This window comes from Callithrix jacchus, chromosome 16 (genome assembly GCF_049354715.1).
Source record: "Callithrix jacchus isolate 240 chromosome 16, calJac240_pri, whole genome shotgun sequence".
Taxonomy (NCBI): Eukaryota; Metazoa; Chordata; class Mammalia; order Primates; family Cebidae; genus Callithrix; species Callithrix jacchus.
In genome coordinates, this window is record NC_133517.1 from 23,029,840 (window position 1) to 23,050,903 (window position 21,064).

General features: G+C 40.4%; 1 protein-coding gene across 26 annotated transcripts in view; it reads left to right on the forward strand.

Moving 5' to 3' along the window:
• CSPP1 (centrosome and spindle pole associated protein 1) overlaps nt 1-21,064 on the forward strand; it is a 148,417-nt gene that overhangs the window by 85,823 nt on the left and 41,530 nt on the right. The gene's annotated exons all lie outside the window — the stretch shown is intronic.

Consider the following 21,064-nt stretch of genomic DNA (forward strand, 5'->3'; position numbering starts at 1 on the left):
TTGCTGCATAATATTCCATGGTGTATATGTGCCACATTTTTCCAATCCAGTCTATTACCAGTGGGCATTTGGGTTGATTCCAGGTCTTTGCTATTGTAAACAGTGCTGCAATGAACATTCGTGTACATGTGTCCTTATAGTAGAACGATTTATAGTCTTTTGGATATATACCCAGTAATGGGATTGCTGGGTCAAATGGAATTTCTATTTCTAAGGCCTTGAGGAATTGCCACACTGTCTTCCACAATGGTTGAACTAATTTACACTCCCACCAACAGTGTAAAAGTGTTCCTTTTTCTCCACATCCTCTCCAGCATCTGTTGTCTCCAGATTTTTTGATGATCGCCATTCTAACTGGCGTGAGATGGTATCTCAATGTGGTTTTGATTTGCATCTCTCTGATGACCAGTGACGATGAGCATTTTTTCATATGATTGTTGGCCTCATATATGTCTTCTTTCGTAAAGTATCTGTTCATATCCTTTGCCCACTTTTGAATGGGCTTGTTTGTTTTTTTCCTGTAAATCTGCTTGAGTTGTTTGTAAATTCTGGATATCAGCCCTTTGTCAGATGGGTAGACTGCGAAAATTTTTTCCCATTCTGTTGGTTGCCGATCCACTCTAGTGACTGTTTCTTTTGCCGTGCAGAAGCTGTGGAGTTTGATTAGGTCCCATTTGTCTATTTTGGCTTTTGTTGCCAATGCTCTTGGTGTTTTGTTCATGAAGTCCTTGCCTACTCCTATGTCCTGGATAGTTTTGCCTAGATTTCCTTCTAGGGTTTTTATGGTGCCAGGTCTTATGTTTAAGTCTTTAATCCATCTGGAGTTAATTTTAGTGTAAGGTGTCAGGAAGGGGTCCAGTTTCTGCTTTCTGCACATGGCTAGCCAGTTTTCCCAACACCATTTGTTAAACATGGAATCCTTGCCCCATTGCTTGTTTTTGTCAGGTTTATCAAAGATTGAATAGTTGTATGTATGTTGTGTTGCCTCCGGTGCCTCTGTTTTGTTCCATTGGTCTATATCTCTGTTTTGGTACCAGTACCATGCTGTTTTGATTACTGTAGCCTTGTAGTATAGTTTGAAATCCGGTAGTGTGATGCCCCCCGCTGTGTTCTTTTTGCTTAGAATTGACTTGGCTATGCGGGCTCTCTTTTGGTTCCATATGAAGTTCATGGTGGTTTTTTCCAGTTCTGTGAAGAAAGTCAATGGTAGCTTGATGGGGATAGCGTTGATTCTGTAAATTACTTTGGGCAGTATAGCCATTTTCACGATATTAATTCTTCCTAACCATGAACATGGAATGTTTCTCCATCTGTTTGTGTCCTCTCTGATTTCGTTGAGCAGTGGTTTGTAGTTCTCCTTGAAGAGGTCCCTTACGTTCCTTGTGAGTTGTATTCCAAGGTATTTTATTCTTTTTGTAGCAATTGCGAATGGCAGTTCGCTCTTGATTTGGCTTTCTTTAAGTCTGTTATTGGTGTAGACGAATGCTTGTGATTTTTGCACATTGATTTTATATCCTGAGACTTTGCTGAAGTTGTTTATCAGTTTCAGGAGTTTTTGGGCTGAGGTGATGGGGTCTTCTAGGTATACTATCATGTCGTCTGCAAATAGAGACAATTTGGCTTCCACCTTTCCTATTTGAATACCCTTTATTTCTTTTTCTTGCCTGATTGCTCTGGCTAGAACTTCCAGTACTATATTGAATAGGAGTGGTGAGAGAGGGCATCCTTGTCTAGTACCAGATTTCAAAGGGAATGCTTCCAGTTTTTGCCCATTCAGTATGATATTGGCTGTTGGTTTGTCATAAATAGCTTTTATTACTTTGAGATACGTTCCATCGATACCGAGTTTATTGAGGGTTTTTAGCATAAAGGGCTGTTGAATTTTGTCAAATGCCTTCTCTGCGTCAATTGAGATAATCATGTGGTTTTTGTTTTTGGTTCTGTTTATGTGGTGAATTACGTTGATAGACTTGCGTATGTTGAACCAGCCTTGCATCCCTGGGATGAATCCTACTTGATCATGATGAATAAGTTTTTTGATTTGCTGTTGCAATCGGCTTGCCAATATTTTATTGAAGATTTTTGCATCTATGTTCATCATGGATATTGGCCTGAAGTTTTCTTTTCTCGTTGGGTCTCTGCCGGGTTTTGGTATCAGGATGATGTTGGTTTCATAAAATGATTTGGGAAGGATTCCCTCTTTTTGGATTGTTTGAAATAGTTTTAGAAGGAATGGTACCAGCTCCTCCTTGTGTGTCTGGTAGAATTCGGCTGTGAACCCATCTGGACCTGGGCTTTTTTTGTGAGGTAGGCTCTTAATTGCTGCCTCAACTTCAGACCTTGTTATTGGTCTATTCATAGTTTCAGCTTCCTCCTGGTTTAGGCTTGGGAGGACACAGGAGTCCAGGAATTTATCCATTTCTTCCAGGTTTACTAGTTTATGCGCATAGAGTTGTTTGTAATATTCTCTGATGATGGTTTGAATTTCTGTGGAATCTGTGGTGATTTCCCCTTTATCATTTTTTATTGCATCTATTTGGTTGTTCTCTCTTTTATTTTTAATCAATCTGGCTAGTGGTCTGTCTATTTTGTTGATCTTTTCAAAAAACCAGCTCTTGGATTTATTGATTTTTTGAAGGGTTTTTCGTGTCTCAATCTCCTTCAGCTCAGCTCTGATCTTAGTAATTTCTTGTCTTCTGCTGGGTTTTGAGTTTTTTTGATCTTGCTCCTCTAGCTCTTTCAATTTTGACGATAGGGTGTCAATTTTGGATCTCTCCATTCTCCTCATATGGGCACTTATTGCTATATACTTTCCTCTAGAGACTGCTTTAAATGTGTCCCAGAGGTTCTGGCACGTTGTGTCTTCATTCTCATTGGTTTCGAAGAACTTCTTTATTTCTGCCTTCATTTCGTTGTTTACCCAGTCAACATTCAAGAGCCAGTTGTTCAGTTTCCATGAAGCTGTGCGGTTCTGGGTCGGTTTCTGAATTCTGAGTTCTAACTTGATTGCACTATGGTCTGAGAGGCTGTTTGTTATGATTTCAGTTGTTTTGCATTTGTTGAGCAGTGCTTTACTTCCAATTATGTGGTCAATTTTAGAGTAGGTGTGATGTGGTGCTGAGAAGAATGTGTATTCTGTGGATTTGGGGTGGAGAGTTCTGTAAATGTCCACCAGGTTTGCTTGCTCCAGGTCTGAGTTCAAGCCCTGGGTATCCTTGTTGATTTTCTGTCTGGTTGATCTGTCTAGTATTGACAGTGGAGTGTTAAAGTCTCCCACTATTATTGTGTGGGAGTCTAAGTCCTTCTGTAAGTCATTAAGAACTTGCCTTATGTATCTGGGTGCTCCTGTGTTGGGTCCATATATGTTTAGGATCGTTAGCTCTTCTTGTTGTATCGATCCTTTTACCATTATGTAATGGCCTTCTTTGTCTCTTTTGATCTTTGTTGCTTTAAAGTCTATTTTATCAGAGATGAGAATTGCAACTCCTGCTTTTTTTTGCTTTCCATTAGCTTGGTAAATCTTCCTCCATCCCTTTATTTTGAGCCTTTGTGTATCCTTGCATGTGAGATGGGTTTCCTGGATACAGCACACTGATGGGTTTTGGATTTTTATCCAATTTGCCAGTCTGTGTCTTTTGATTGGTGCATTTAGTCCATTTACATTTAGGGTTAATATTGTTATGTGTGAATTTGATACTGCCATTTTGATTCTAAGTGGCTGTTTTGCCTGTTAGTTGTTGTAGATTCTTCATTATGTTGAAGCTCTTTAGCATTCAGTGTGATTTTGGAATGGCTGGTACTGATTGATCCTTTCTATGTGTAGTGCCTCTTTTAGGAGCTCTTGTAAAGCAGGCCTGGTGGTGACAAAATCTCTGAGTACTTGCTTGTTCGCAAAGGATTTTATTCTTCCTTCACTTCTGAAGCTCAGTTTGGCTGGATATGAAATTCTGGGTTGAAAGTTCTTTTCTTTAAGAATGTTCAATATTGGCCCCCACTCTCTTCTGGCTTGTAGTGTTTCTGCCGAGAGATCTGCTGTGAGTCTGATGGGCTTCCCTTTGTGGGTGACCCGACCTTTCTCTCTGGCTGCCCTTAGTATTCTCTCCTTTATTTCAACCCTGTTGAATCTGACGATTATGTGCCTTGGGGTTGCTCTTCTTGCGGAATATCTTTGTGGTGTTCTCTGTATTTCCTGCAATTGAGTGTTGGCTTGTCTTGCTAGGTGGGGGAAATTTTCCTGGATGATGTCCTGAAGAGTATTTTCCAGCTTGGATTCATTCTCTTCGTCCCCTTCTGGTACACCTATCAAACGTAGGTTAGGTCTTTTCACATAGTCCCACATTTCTTGGAGACTTTGTTCATTCCTTTTTGCGCTTTTTTCTCTGATCTTGGTTTCTCATTTTATTTCATTGAGTTGGTCTTCGACTTCAGATATTCTTTCTTCTGCTTGGTCAATTCGGCTATTGAAACTTGCGTTTGCTTCGCGAAGTTCTCGTATTGTGTTTTTCAGCTCCTTTAATTCATTCATATTCCTCTCTAAGGTATCCATTCTTGTTATCATTTCCTCGAATCTTTTTTCAAATCTTTTTTCAAGGTTCTTAGTTTCTTTGCATTGATTTAATACATGATCTTTTAGCTCACAAAAGTTTCTCATTATCCATCTTCTGAAGTCTAATTCCGTCATTTCGTCACAGTCATTCTCCGTCCAGCTTTGTTCCCTTGCTGGTGAGGAGTTTTGGTCCTTTCTAGGAGGCGATGTGTTCTGGTTTCGGGTGTTTTCCTCCTTTTAGCGCTGGTTTCTTCCCATCTTTGTGGATTTGTCCGCTGGTCGTCTGCGTAGTTGCTGACTTTTCGTTTGGGTCTCTGAGTGGACACCCAGAATGTTGATGATGAAGTATTTCTGTTGCTTGGTTTTCCTTGTACCAGTCTAGCCCCTTCGCTGTACGACTGTTGAGGTCCGCTCCAGACCCTGCTTGTCTGGGGTGCACCTCTAGTAGCCGTGGCACAGCGAGGGATGCTACCAGTTTCTTTTTCTGCTCTCTTTGTCCCAGGATGATGTCTGCCTAATGACAGTCTTTTGGATATAGAGGGGTCAGGGAGCTGCTTGAGGAGACAGTTTGTACTTTATAGGGGTTTAATTGCTGAGCTGTGCACTCTGTTGTTCATTCAGGGCTGTTAGGCTGCTATGTTTGATTCTGCTGCAACACAGCTCATTAAACAACCCTTTTTTTTTTTTCTCAAATGCTCTGTGTTGAGGGGTTTGGGCTTTATTTTTGGATGTCCGATCCGGTGTCCTGCCCAGCTCAAAGGCAGACTAGCCACTGTTTGGCTGCCGAGGCTCCGCCCTGCTGTTGTGTGATTCGCGCTGTTCCTGCCGGCTCTGCTGTGGTCTCCGCCACGGCCTGCGGCGGAGTCTCTTCGTTGTAGCGTGTTGCCTCAGCAACGGCAGGCTGCATCAGCAGTGGGCATGTATCTCAGTAGGGACGGGTTGCCTCGGCAACGGCTGGCTGCGTCAGCAGTGGGCGTGTATCTCAGTTGGGGCGGGTTGCCTCGGCAACGGCTGGCTGCCTCAGCAGTGGGCGCGTATATCAGTTGGGGCAGGTTGCCTCCGCAGTGGTGGACGCCCCTCCCCCACAGAGTGTCTCGGACCGTCTGCCCGGGATAGTTTGAAATCGCGGTTTTGTTCGTCCCACTGGGTATCCCAAGCGATCTGTTCCTGCAATCCCCTGGGCTGGGCCACTGTGCAAGTCTCGCTCAGTCCCAAGTCCAGCCCTCTCAAGTCTCAGGTTGCCGGTTCAACAAGGCACCCGGACAAGCGCGCCCTGTGGGGATTGCTGGGTAGGGCCGGCCGCCGCCGCCCCGGCTGCCGGCTTCGCCAGGCAGACCTACTGCCTGGCGTCCCGTGTGTTTTTATACTTGGGAGTTTCCCCGTTCTGTGGGCAACAAAGATCAGTCTGGAAATGCAGCACTGACTCACCGTTTGCGAATTCAACGCGGGCTCCAATCCTGGGTTGTTCTCCGGGATAGAACATTTTTCTAAAATCTTACCTCTACCTATTTCTAGTTAAAAGAATACAGTTATGGTGTTTTGTATGCCTTTAATTGGTGGAAGTGAGGAAGATAAATGTGGGTTATTAAATTATAAAACATTGTTTTAGAATTGCTTGACCTAATGAGTATGGAGAAAATGTTTGAGATTTCAATTTTTAATAGTAATGTGGGCTTATTTAATGCTGTCTTCATGCCATGAAATAGAAAAGACATTTTATCGAATACAGTAGAACTCTTTTAATGGTATTTTCAAAGCAAGTATACTCATCACTTAAAGAATATCAGTTTATGGCTGGGTGCTGTGGCTCATGCCTGTCATCCCAGCACTTAGGGAGGCTGAGGCAGGTGGATCACGAGGTCAAGAGATCAAGACTATCCTGGCGAACGTGGTGAAACTCCATCTTTACTAAAAATACAGAAATTAGCTGGACGTGGTGGTGTATGCCTATAGTCCCAGCTACTTGGAGGCTGAGGCAGGAGAATCACTTGAACCTGGGAGGCGGAGGTTGCAGTGAGCTGAGATCGCACCATTGCACGTCAGCCTGCCGACTGAGTAAGACTCCATCTCAGGAAAAAAAAAAAAAAAAAGGTATCAGTATGTGGTTGCTACATTTTTTGGGGGGTGGGGAAATGGATTTTGTTCTGTCACCCAGGCTGGAATGCAATGGCGCAATCTCAGGTCATTGCAACCTCCGCCTCTTGGGTTCAAGCAGTTTTGCTGCCTCAGCTTCTGGAATAGCTGGGGTTATAAGCATGCACCACCATACCTGCCTAATTTTGTGTATTTAGGAGAGACACGGTTTCACCATGGTGGTCAGGCTGGTCTTGAACTCCTGACCTGCGTTGATCCACCTGCCTTGGCCTCCCAAAGTGCTGGGATTACAGGTGTGAGCTACTACACCCAATGTAGCTGCTACATTTTAGAGAAGGTGAGAACTTTACATTTGAAATGTGTAGTATAGAGCAGTCTGATGACTAAACCATATAACATCTGTTCATTATCTTGGCTAACTTTAATTCTGCTGCTCACTTTTCTAATTACTCTTGTTTTTTTGATCATTTATTCAAAAGAAATTAATAAAATTGAATCTTTACTCTGCACCCTTAGCTCTCTAAGATCTATTTTTTTTTTTGGACAGAGTCTTACTCTGTCGCCAGGCTGGAGTGAAGTGGCATGATTTCGGCTTACTACAACCTCTGCCTCTCAGGTTCAAGTGATTCTCCTGCCTCAGCCTCCCAAGTAGCTTGGACTACAGGCACACACCACCATGCCTAGTTAATTTGTATATTTTAGTAGAGATGGGGGGCAGGTTTCACTATGTTGGCCAGGATGGTCTCAATCTTCTGACCTCATGATCCACCTGCCTCAGCCTTCCAAAGTGCTTGATTACAGGTGTGAGCCACCATGCCCTGCCAAGAAGATCCCTTTATAAAGCATAGTTTATTAATAAAATACAAAAATATGTTTGTTTTGTTTTTTGTTTTTTGAGGTGAAGTCTAGCTCTGTCACCAGGCTGGAGTGCAGTGGCACGGTCCCGGCTCACTGCAACTCCTACTCCCTGGTTCAAGCAATTCTTCTGCCTCAGCCTGCCGAGTAGCTGGGATTACAGGTACACACCACCATGCCCAGCTAATTTTTATTAAAAAAGTATGTTAATTTATGCAAAAGATAGTATCACGTCTTTAAATATTTCTCATTTTAATTATTTTTACGGTACTTTGTTGTCTTTCTCAGTTCTTCATTAAATTTCTTTATTTAGGTTATTTGAAACTTTATGTGAAACCATAGATGTCAAATGTTAAAAAATAGACACCGAAAGAAAAATGTCAATAAAAATAAAATTAAAAGATAAAATTAAAAACAGACTTGAAAGATGGTATCTCATAGTTCCAATTGATTAACAGGATGATTAGTTATCTATATATATTTTTCAAGTTCAGTGTGTGTCTGTGTGTTTCTTTAATTGTACTTTAAATTCTGGGGTCCATGTGCAGAACATGAGGGTTTGTTGCATAGGTATACACGTGCCATGGTGGTTGGTTGCATCCATCACCCCGTCATCTACATTAGATATTTCTCTTAAAGCGATTTCTCCCATATCTCCCGTACCCCACAACATTCCCTGGTGTGTGATGTTCCCCTCCCTGTGTCCATGTGTTCTCCTTGTTCAACTCCCCCTTATGAGTGACAACATGCGGCGTTTGATTTTCTGTTCTTGTGTTACTTTGCTGAGAATGATGGTTTCCAGCTTCATCCATGTCCCTGCAAAGGGCATGAATCCATCCTTTTTTTATGGCTGCACAGTATTCCATGGTGTATATGTGCCACATTTTCTTTATCCAGTCTATCATTGATGGGTGTTTGGGTTGGTTCCAAGTCTTTGCTATTCTGAACAGTGCCACAATAAACATACGTGTGCATGTGCCTTTATAGTAGAATGATTTATAATTCTTTGGGTATATACCCAGTAATGGGATTGCTGGGTCAGGTGGTATTTCTATTTCTAGATCCTTGAGGAATTGCCACACTGTCTTCTACAATGGTTGAAATAATTTATACACTCCCACAAAAAGTGTAAAAGTGTTTTCTACTTCTCCACATCCTCTCCAGCTTCTGTTGTCTTCTGGTTTTTTAAATAATAGCCATTCTAACTGGTGTGAGATGGTATCTCAGTGTGGTTTTGATTGGCATTTCTCTAATGACCAGTGATGATGCCCTTTTTTTCATGTTTGTTGACCGCATAAATGTCTTCTTTTGAAAAGTGTCTGTTTATATCCTTCATCCACTTTTTGGGGTTGTTTTTTCTTGTAAATTTAAGTTCTTCATAGATTCTAGATATTAGCCCTTTGTCAGATGTGTAGATTTAAAAAATTTTTTCCCATTCTTTTGGTTGCCAGTTCACTCTAATGATAGTTTCTTTTGCTGGGTAGACACTCTTTAGTTTAATTAGATCCCATTGGTCTATTTTGGCTTTTGTTGCCATTGCTTTTGATGTTTTAGTCATGAAATCCTTGCCCATGCCTGTGTCCTGAATGGTATTGCCTAGGTTTTCTTTCTAGGGTGTTTATAGTTTTAGGTCTTACTTTAAATCTTTAATCCATCTGGAGTTAATTTTTGTATAAGGTGTAAGGAAGGGATCCAGTGTCAGCTTTCTGCATATGGCTAGCCAGTTATCCCAACATCATTATTAAATAGGGAATCCTTTCTCCATTGCTTTTTTTTGTCAGGTTTGTCAAAGATCAGATGGTTGTAGGTGTGTGGCATTGTTTCCGAGGCCTCTGTTCATCCCATTGGTCTATATATCTGTTTTGGTACCAGTATTCTCCTGGCTATATGGGCTCTTTTTTGGTTCTGTATGAAATTTAAGGTGTTTTTTTCCAATTCTGTGAAGAAAGTCAGTGGTAGCTTGATGAGGATAGCATTCAATCTGTAGATTACTTTGGACAGTATGGACATATTCACAATATTGTTTCTTCCTACCCATGAATATGGAATGTTTTTCCATTTGTTTGTGTCTGAGCAGTGGAAATAAGGTTTTTAGTTCTCCTTGAAGAGGTCCTTCATATCCTTTGTAAGTTGCATTCATAGATATTTAATTCTCTTTGTAGCAATTATGAATGGGAGTTCACTCATGCTGTGACTCTGTCTGTTATTGGTGTATAGGAATGCTTGTGATTTTTTTGCATATTGATTTTGTATCCTGAGACTTTGCTGAAGTTGCTTGTCAGCTTCAGGGGATTTTGGGCAGAGATGATGGAGTTTTCGTAATCTGCAAATAGAGATAATTTGACTTCCTCTTTATCTATTTGAATACACTTTATTTCTTTCTCTTGCCTGATTGCCCTGGCTAGAACTTCCAATACTGTCTTGAATAGGAGTGGTAGAGAGGGTATCCTTGTTTTGTGCCAGTTTTCAAAGGCACAAGTTTTTGCCCATTAAGTATGATACTGGCTATGGGTTTGTCATAAATAGCTCTTGTATTTTGAGATATCTGGGCATCAGTACCTAGTTTATTGAATTATTAGCATGAAGGGTTGTTGAATTTGTCGAAGGCTTTCCATAATTGTGGTTTTTGTCTTTGGTTCTGTTTATGTGATGGATTATGTTTATTGATTTGTGTATGTTGAACCAGCCTTGCATTCCAGGGATGAAGCCGACTTGATCATGACGGATAAGCTTCTTGATGTGCTGTTGGATTCGGTTTGCCAGTATTTTATTGAGGATTTTTGCATTGATGTTCATTAGTGATAGTGGCCTGAAATTTTCTTTTTCAGTTGTGTCTTTGCCAGGTTTTTGTATCAGGATGATGTTGGCCTCACAAAATGAGTTAGGGAGGATTCACTCTTGTTGTATTGTTTGGAATAGTTTCAAAAGGAGTGGTACCAACTCCTCTTTGTACCTCTGGTAGAATGTGGTTGTGAACCCTGGTCCTGGACTTTTTTTGTTTGGTAGGCTATAAATTGCTGGCTCAATTTCAGACCTTGTTATTAGTCTATTCAGGGATTTAACTTCTTTGTGGTTTAGTCTTGGGAGGGTGTAAGTGTCCAGGAATTTATTCATTTCTTCTAGATTTTCTGTTTTATTTGTGAAGAGGTGTTTATGGTATTCTCTAATGGAAGTTTGTATTTCTATGGGATCAGTAGTGATATTGCTGTTATCATTTTTTATTGTATCTATTTGATTCTTCTGTCTTTTCTTCAGTAATCTCACTAGCAGTCTATTTTGTTGAGCTTATCAAAAGACCAGCTCCTGGATTCACTGATTTTTTTTTTTTTTTTTTTAAGGGTTTTTTTGTTGTCTCTATTTCCTTCAGTTAAGCTCTGATTTTAGTTATTTCCTGTCTTCTGCTGGCTTTTGAATTTGTTTGTTGTTGCTTCTCTACTTCTTCTAATTTTGAAGTTAGGGTGTTGATTTTAGAGCTTTCCTTCTTTCTCTTTGGGGCATTTAGTGCTATAAATTTTCTCTACACACTGCTTTAAATGTGTCCCAGAGATTCTGGTACGTTGTGTCTTCATTCTCATTTTTTTCAAAGAACATCTTTATTTCTGCCTTCATTTCATTATTTATCTAGTAGTCATTCAAGAGCAGGTTGTTCAGTTTCCATGTAGTTGTGTGGTTTTGAGTGAGTTTCTTAATCCTGAATTCTAATTTGATTGTACTGTGGTCTGAGAGACTGTTATGATTTCCATTCTTTTGCATTTGCTGAGGGGTGTTTTACTTCCAATTATGTGGTCAATTTTAGAATAAGTGTGATGTGGTGCTGAGAAGAATGTATACTCTGTTGATTTGGGGTGGAGAGTTCTGTAGATGTGTATTAGCTCCACTTGGTCCAAAGCTGAGTTCAAGTCCTGGATATCCTTGTTAATTTTCTGTTTCATTGATCTGTCTAATATTCACAGTGGGGTGTTAGTGCCTCTTATTTTTATTGTGTGGGAGTCTGAGTCTCTTTATAAGTAATTAAGAACTTGTTTTATGTATTTGGGTGCTCCTGTATTGGCTGCATATGTAGTTAGGACAGTTAGTTCTTCTTGTTGCATTGATGCCTTTACCATTACGTAATGCCCTTCTTTGTCTCTTATGATCTTTGTTGTTTTAAAGTCTGTTTTATCAGCAACTAAGATTGCATCCCGTACTTTCTTTTGCTTTCGGTTTGCTTTGTAAATCTTTCTCCATCCCTTTATTTTGAGCCTGTGTGTGTCTTTACACATGAAATGGGTCTGCTGAATATAGCACACCAATGGGTCTTGACTCTTTATCCAGTTTGCCAGTCTGTGTCTTTTAATTGGGGCATTTGGTCCATTTACATTTAAGATTAATATTATGTGTGAATTTGATCCTGCCATTATGATGCTAGCTGGTTATTTTGCCTGTTAGTTGATGCAGTTTCTTCCTAGCATCAGTGGTCTTTACATTTGTTATGTTATTGCAGTGGTTGGTACTGATTGTTCCTTTTTATGTAGTGCTTCCTTTGGGAGCTCTTGTAGGCAGACCTGATGGTGACGAAATCTCTCAGCATTTGCTTGTCCATTAATGGATTTTATTTTTCCTTTGCTTCTGAAGCTTAATTTGCCTGGATATGAAATTCTGGTTCGAAAATTGTTTTCTTTAAAAATGTTGAATATTGGCCCTCACTTTCTTTTGGCTTGTGGGATTTCTGCCAAGAGATCCACTGTTGGTATGATGGGCTTCCCTTTGTGGGTAACCTGACCTTTCTGTCTGGCTGCCGTTAGCATTTTTTCCTTTATTTCAACCTTGGTGGTTCTGATGATTGTGTCTTGGGGCTGCTTTTCTCGAGGAGTATCTTTGTCTCCGTATTTCCTGAATTTGAATGTTGGCCTGTCTTGCTAGGTTGGGGAAGTTCTCCTGGATAATATCCTGAAGAGTGTTTTCCGACTTGGTTTTAGTCTCCCCTTCACTTTCAGGTACACTGATCAAATGTAGATTTGGTCTTCTCACATAATCCCATATTTCTTGGAGGCTTTATTTCTTTTCACTCTTTTTTCTCTAATCTTGGCTTCTCACTTTATTGCATTGAGTTGATCTTCTCTGATATCCTTTCTTCCACTTGATCAATTTGGCTATTGAAACTTGTATATGCTTCACAAAGTTCCTGTGCTTTGTTTTTCAGCCCAGGTCGTTTATGTTCTCCTCTAAACTGGTTATTTTAGTTAGCATTTGTCTAACCTTTTTTCAAGGTTCTTAGCTTCCTTGCATTGGGTTAGAACATGCTTCTCATTGGCTGGGCATTTTGGCTCACGCCTGTAGTCCTAGCGCTTTGGGAAGCCAAGGTACACAGATTACGAGGTCAGGACGTTGAGACCATCCTAGCTAACATGGTGAAACCCTGTCTCTACTAAAAATATAAAAAATTAGCTGGGCATGGTGGTATGTGCCTCTAGTCCCAGCTACTTGGTAGGCTGAGGCAGGAGAATTGCTTGAACCTGGGAGGCTGAAGTTGCAGTGAGCTGAGATTACGCCACTGCACACCAGCTTGGGCGACAGAGCGAGACTCTCAAAGAAAAAAAAAAAGAACATGCTCCTTTATCTTGGAGAAGTTTGTTATTATCCACCTTCATAAGCCTGCTTCTGTCAAACTCATTCTCCATTCAGTTTTGTTCCCTTGCTGGCAAGGAGCTGTGATCCCTTAAAGAAGAAGCCTTCTGGTTTTTGGAGTTTTCAATCTTTTTACACTGGTTTCTTCTCATCTTTGTGGATTTATTTATCTACCTTTGGCCTTTGAGGTCAGTGACCTTTGGATGGGGTCTTGAGTGGACATCCTTTTTGTTGATGTTGAAACTATTTCGTTCTGTTTGTACTTTCCTCTAACAGTCAGGCACCTCTGCTGCAGGTCTGCTGGAGTTTGCTGGAGGTCCACTCCAGACCCTGATTGCTTGGGAATCACCAGTGGAGGCTGCAGAACAGCAAAAATTGCTGCTTGTTTCTTTCTCTGGTAGCTTCATCCCAGGGGGTACCTGCCAGATGCCAGCCAGAGCTGTCCTGTATGAGGTGTCTTTCAGCCCCTGCTGGGAGGTGTCTTCCAGTCAGGATACATGGGGGTCAGAGAGCCACTTGAGGAGGCAGTCTTTCCTTTATCAGAGCTCAAATACTGTGTTGGGAAATCCATTGCTTTCTTCAGAACTGCCGGGGAGGGATGTTTAGGTCTGCTGAAGGTGTACCCACTACCGCCCCTTTTCTCAGGTGCTCTGTCCCAGAAAGGTGGGAGCTTTATTTTTAAGTCCCTGATAGGCTGCTGCCTTTTTTCAGAGATGCTCTGATATCTAGTGAGACTGTCTGCAGGTGCTCAGTTGTGTTGGGCCCCACCCAGTTCAAACTTCTCGGCAGCTTTGCTTACACTGTGGGGTTGAAACTGCCTTCTCGAGCCTCAGCCATGGTGGACACCCTTCCCCACACTGAGCTCAAACATCCCAGGTTGAGCTCAGTCTGTTATGCTAGCTGGGAGAATTGTAAGCCAGTGGATCTTAGCTTGCTGGTCTCCGTGAGAGTGGGACCTGCCGAGCCAGACCACTTGGCTCCCTGGCTTCAGCCCGCTTTCCAGGGGAGTGAATGGTTCTGTCTTGCTGGCATTCCAGGCACCACTGGGGTATGACAGAAGAACTGCTGTGGCTAGCTCTGTTTCTGCCCAAACTACTGCCCAGTTTTTTGCTGGAAACCTAGGGCTCTGGTGGTTGTGTAGGTACTGGAGGAAATCTCTTGGTCTGCAGGTTGTGAAGACCTTGGGAAAAGCGTGGTATCTGGGCCAGAGTGCAGGGAACAGTCCCTAATGGCTTCCCTTTGCTAGAAGAGGGAGTTCCCCGGCCCCTTGCATGTCCTGGGTGTGGTGACACCCCACCCTGCTTCAGCTTGCCCTCCTTGGGCTGCACCCACTGTCCAGCCAGTCCCAGTGATACGAACCAGGTACCTCAGTTGGAAATGTGGAAATCACCAGCCTTCAGTTGATCTTGCTGGGAGCTGTGTACCGGAGCTGTTCCTATTTGGCTATCTTGGGGGTTGTTCCAGTGTGTTTTAACAACTATTTCTGGTAGTTATCACCGCTACAATCAAGATGTCGAACATTTCCAGCACTGCAGAAAAGTCCCATATCCTTTTATAGTCAGTTGTCTTACTTACTCATCCACCCCTGCCAATCTGTGATCTCCTTTCTGGCATGAAAATACTGTCTTTTTTCTGATATTTGTCTTTTAGCATAGTGTTTTTGAGATTCATCTATGTTGTTACATATGTCAGTAGCTTATTTTTATTACTGAATAATACTGCTTTGTCTGGAGGTACCACAGTTGTTTATCCATTTACCATCTGATGATTATTTGGACTGTTTACAGTTTAAAGCTATTATGAATAAAGCTGTTAGAAACATTCACTTACAGATATTTGCGTGAACATAAATTTTTTTTTCTTTTGGGTAAGTGCCTAGGAATAGAATTGCTGGGTTGAATAGTGTTTAATTTTCTAAGAAACTGCCAGAACATTCTCCAATTTTGCTGTGTCATTTTGCATTCCTACAAGAAAAGTATGAGATTTCTAGTTGCTCTGAATTTTCATCAGCCCTTGAAATGATGCATCTTTAAAATTTTAGTTATTTTATTGAAAGTGCAGTGATACCTCATTTAAAAAAAAACTTTCTATTGTAAAATTAAGACCTAAAAGAGTTGCAAAGATGGTATAGAGAGTATCTTTCACTGTTTCCTTTGATGTTAACATCTTAGATAATCATGGCACAATGATCACAACTAGAAATAAACCTAGATACAGTGTGGATAATTACATACCTTGTTTGGATTTTACCATATTTTTCCCCTAATGTCCTTATCCTATTTTAGGCTCTAATCCAGGATCCTATAATGCATTTAGTTCATGTCTCTTTAGTCTCCTCCAATCTGTGACAGTTTCTCTCTGTCTCTGTCTCTCTCTCTTTTCCATTGCTCCATATGTCTATCCTTTTGCCCATATCTGATTCTCTTGATTATGTAGCTTTGTGGTAAGTTTTGAAATTGAAAAGTGTGAGTCCTCCCAGTTTTGTTCTTTTTTCAAGATGTTTTGACAACTCAACTTCTTTGTATATTTTACTATTACTTTGTCAATGTTAACAAGCATGGTGGGATTTTCATTGGGATTGCATTGACTCTATAGATCAATATTAGGACAGCCAACGTCTTAATACAATTGAGTCTCTTCATCCATGAATGGGCAGTGTATATCCATTGATTACTTCTAGTTAATTTCTCTCAGCAATATTTTGTAGTTTTTGGTGGCAGATCTTGTGTATATTTTGTTAATTGTATCCCTAAATATTTGATGTGGTTTGAAGCTATTTTAAAATGTTACATTAAAAAAATTTTAATACTCATTTGTTTGTTGATGGTCTATAGAAATACAGTGTTTAGAATTCATGAGAGGAGCCACCCTTGTCTTGTCTCTGATTCAGATGGAAAGCAGTCTTTCACCATTAAGTTAGCTGTAGGCTTTTACTGGATTTTTCTTTTATCCCATTGAGGATGTTCTATTCCTTGTTTGCTGAGAGGTTTCATCGTGAGTGTATGTTGAATTTTGTTAGGTGCTTTTCTGCATCTATTGAGATGATAATGTGGTCTCTTTACCCTTCTGACATATGGTAAATTACATTGATTTTTGAGTGTTCAACCAATCTTGCATTCCTAGGATAAACTAAGCTGTATTGTCTCTTATACCTCTTGTTAGAATTTGATTTGCTAGTATTTTGTCAGAGATTTTTGAGTCTAGGCTCACAAGAGATACTGGTTTTTATTTTTTATAATGTTGTCTGGTTTTGGTATCGGGGTAATTCTGGCCTGATAACATGAATTAGAAAATGTTTTTTCTTTTTTTTTTTTTTTTGTTCTTGTTTTTTTGAGACAGTCCTGCTCTGTCAAAGAAGCTGGAGTACAGTGGTGCAATCATGACTCACTGCAGCCTCGACCTCCTGGGGTGAGGCAATTCTTCCACCTTAGTTCCTGAGTAGCTGGGACTTACAGGTATGTGCCATGACACATGGCTAATTTTTTTTTTTTTTTTGGTAGAAACAGGGTTTCACTATGTTTATGTTGCCTAGACTAGTCTTGAACTCCTGAGCTCCAGTGATCTTCCCTCCTTGGGCTCCCAAAGTACTGAGAATTTTTAATGTAGGCAATCATAGCATCTGTCAGTGTAGTTAGTTTTACTTCTTCCTTTCCAATCTGATGCCTTCTTTGCATTGTTTAGGAACTCCAGTACAGTGTTTAGAATTCATGAGAGCAGACATCCTTGTCTTGTCTCTGATTTCAGATGTGCCTAGCTGGGAAATGTTTTTTTGGTGTTTAGCATTCACTAGTGAAGGCCGGGCTCAGTGGTTCACACCTATAATCCCAGCACTTTAGGAGGCTGAGGCGTGTGGAGCATGAGGTCAAGAGATCGAGACCATCTTGGCCAACATGTTGAAACCCTGTCTCTACTAAAAATACAAAAATTAGCTGGGCAAGGTGGTGTGTGCCTGTAGTCCCAGCTACTCAGGAGGCTGGGGCAGGAAAGTTGCTTGAACCCGGGAGGTGGAGGTTGCAGTCAACTGAGATTTTGCCACTGCACTCCAGCCTGGCACAGAGAATTCACAATGAAGCAATCTGGGTGGGGAATTTTCTTTTTAGGAAAGTTTTAAACTATCAATTCACTTTAATAAAGAGATACTTAGTTTATTTCTTCTTACTTCAGCTTTCGTCATTTGAATTATTTAAGGACATTATTCATTTTATTTATTCACATGGTGTTGTTCATAATTTTTTTTTCTTTTTTTTTTGAGACGGAGTGTCACTGTGTTGCCCGGACTGGAATGCAGTGGCATGATCTTCAGATTTTCTTTGTGGCTTTTCTTTGACCCCTATTAGTTATTTGGAAGTGAACTTAAAAAATTTCCAAGTATCAGGGCATTTTCCAGAGGGCTTTCTTTTGTTCAATTCTAGTTTGTATTCTGTTTTAGTCAGAGAATACACTTTTTTTTTTTTTTAGAAAAGGTCTTGCTCTGTTGCCCAGGCTATATATTGCAGTGGCACGATCATGCCTCACTGCAGTCTCAACCTCCCTGGCTCAAGCGATTTTCCCACCTCAGCCCCCCAGGTAGCAGGGACTACAGGCACATGCCACCATGCTCAGCTAAGGTTACAAAAAGTTTTTTAGAGACAGGGTCTCACTGTGTTGTCCAGCTTGTCTCAAACTCCTGGCCCCAAATGATCCTCCCAAAGTGTTGGGATTACAGGCAGGAGCCATTGTACCCAGCTGGAGAGAATATACTTTTAATGACTTAAATGTTTTTAAGTTTGTGAGATTTATTTATTTTGGGGCCACCAGTTAGAATTTTACTCTGTAAGTAAGTGTATGTATTTTAAATTAGGTTAATTTTCAAATATGTATTATTAGTAGTGCCAGCGTTGGGAATTTTGCTTAGCTCTCTGAATTAGGTCATTATAAAAGAGTTTCTGTGTCACCCATGAATTGCTGAATAATCCTGGGTTGATGATAGTAACATTGATATCTCAGCCCTTCACAAAATATATTTTGGTAGGTATTTTCCACCAAAGTATAAAGAGTAGCAGCTAACTTGTGAAGTTAACTCTTTGGTTTTTTTTTTAAGATGGAGTCTTGTTCTGTCGCCAGGCTGAAGTGCAGTGGCGTGATCTCGGCTTACTGCTACCTCTACTTCCTGAGTTCAAACAATTCCCCTGCCTCAGCCTCTTGAGTAATTGTGGGATTACAGGCGTGTACCACCATGCCTGGCTAACTTTTTGTATTTTAGTAGTGACAGGGTTTCACCATGTTGGCCAGGATGGTCTTGATCTCCTGACTTTGTGATCCGCCTGCTTTGGCCTCCCAAAGTGCTGAGATTACAGGCGTGAGCCACCACGCCTGGCAATTAACTCTTTTATAATCTAATTTCACTCAGTGAGGAGCACATAGTGCTCCTGATTTTATATTGAATGTTATGATTTACATTTAAAATAAAGTCCTATCTTTGCAGTTGATAAATTACTCTTGACCAAAGTGCCTTTTTTATTTTTCATTTTTTAGCCAATTTCATATCATTTATTTTACCATCTTACAAAAAGATGGTAACGGAGTGCCCAGTTGCCAAATCATTTTTTGGATTTGTTTTGCTTGCTAAATTGGATAGTCTTAATCTTAAATAATAATTATATACACTAATGAAATTAATTTTCTCTTAATATAAAGATGTTGAATATTAGTCCACCTAAGAATTCCGTATATAATCACAACAGTAAACTATAATTTGTTACTGAAGTTTGCTTACATATAGGGTATCTCCTAATGTGTAGTTTGTGTAGGTGACTATCAAACTAAGATTGCATCCTCTAAACACTAGTTTGGCAGCTCAACTGTAGATTATTTCAAGACGATCTGTCTGCCTTGCCAGTCCTTGGCACTTGGGAATTTTCTTGTAATCACATTTTCTGTGGTTTCACCCAATCTCTTCTCTTTGCATTTTTTCTTTCTTCTTTCTACCTCTGAACATGCTTAGGTCATTTGTATTAAAACAAAAATAAATGCTTCCTTTGCCATATAAAACACATTCAAAAAGTAGTCCATACTTTTGCTACCACTTCTTGCCACCCTCTTCTGGACTATTTTTCCATAATATAACATCTAGCTTCTACCTCCCAGCCCCACCACCCCATGCCACATTGTCAACAAAAAGCCTGGTGTCCTAACTTCAATTTAATGATTTTTACTCAGCTTTTATCTTCTTTGAATTGCCTTGACAGTTGCTGTTTTCCTAAGTCCTCTGCATCCTCTGAGATACTGTCCAAACTTCAGAGAATATTTACTGGATATGTATTATGAACTAGAGTTAGACTCTGCTAGGTTTGTTAGCATGATCTTTCTTCTAAGGACTGTCATCTGACCTTGTGTGTTTCTCATTCCTTCAGTCTCTTCCATGTCATCTCTTTTACTTCTGTGTTACTCTTTAGGCTTTCCTACAGATGATCTTCAAATGTTTTTCTTTGCCCTCAACCATTTTAAATTTTACTTTTTTGAGACAGGGTCTCACTCTGTCACCCAGCCCTGGAGTGCAGTGGTATGATTTTTGACTCACTGTAACCTGCACTTCCCGGGCTTAAGTGATCCTACCCCCTCAGCCGTCCAACTAGCTGGGAGTACAGGCTCATGCCACCATTTCCAGCTAATTTTTGTATTTTCAGTAGAGATGGGGTTTCACCATGTTGTCCAGGCTGGTCTTGAATTCCTGAGCTCAAGTGATCCACCCTCCTTGGCTTCCCAAAGGGCTGGGATTATAGGCATGAGCCACTGTGCCTGGCCAGACTAATATATTAATCTGACTTCTGCAACAGCCAAAATTGTCTCCATTGCCATCTACAGAACAAAATTGAGAGCCATTGGCATGTATTTTAGGATATTCCAGAATAGTTATTCATTCATAGTTTCCAGTCTTGTCATTGCTCTATTACATGTGCTTTATGCTCTAGTCTAGCTGGACTACTTTAATGTTGCCAGAATACTCTTCATGTCTTACCTGCTTAGAACACTTTCTCACATTGTTTTATTTCGCTATTATGCTTTCCTACTTATCTTCATCTGTGAAGCTCCTATTCATTTTACAAGTCTAAGCTGCCCTAAATGTAACAGAATGTGAACCTTCCTGATTCTGAACTCCGATTCTCTTTTGTAACATTTGCATATTACTTGCCGTGTTCTATCTGGAATTCTAATTGTGATTCATGTTCAAAATACATTCTTGAACATAGCAAGCTTCCTGGTAAATACTTCTTATATCCAGGTTTAAGTTCACTTTCAGTGCTGCCATACTGTTCCAGTTTTTTGATTTTTTTGTTTTGTGGATAAGAGGTACTTTTTATTTTGTTCGAAGTTTTTGAGTTCTGCAATTATTCATTTCTGTTTTTGAGATTGGTTGTTTGACACAATTCTAGGTGCTCAGAATTTTGCTCTGTTTATTAGATATCTATTGCTACATAATGAATTACCCCAAAACTTGGTGTTTTAGCATGATAAACATGTATTATCTTGCAGTTCTGAGGGTTACTAATTTATGAGTGGTTTAGCTGGGTGGTTCTGTCTCATATTCCCTCATAATGTTGGAGTTCAAGATACTGACTGTGGCAGCAATTATCTGAGGCTTGTTGGGGACTGGAAGATTAATTTCCAATGTGGCTCCCTCACGGGGCTCAGGAAGCCTTAGTTCCTTGTCATATGGGCCTCTCCATGGGGCTCCCTTGGTGTCCTTATTATGGCAGTTGGCTTTCTTCAGAGTGAATGATCCATAGATAAGCAAGGTAGAAATAATTTCTTTTATGAAGTAGCCTCAGATGTCATATAGCTTTATTTCTGCAATATCTAGTCACAAGAAGTGAGTTATTAACTCTGGACACCACTGAAGGGGAATGGAACTGAGCTTTACCCTTTGGGGAGGATTGCCAAGTCATTTGTGGATATATATTTAAATTCCACTGCACATGATTG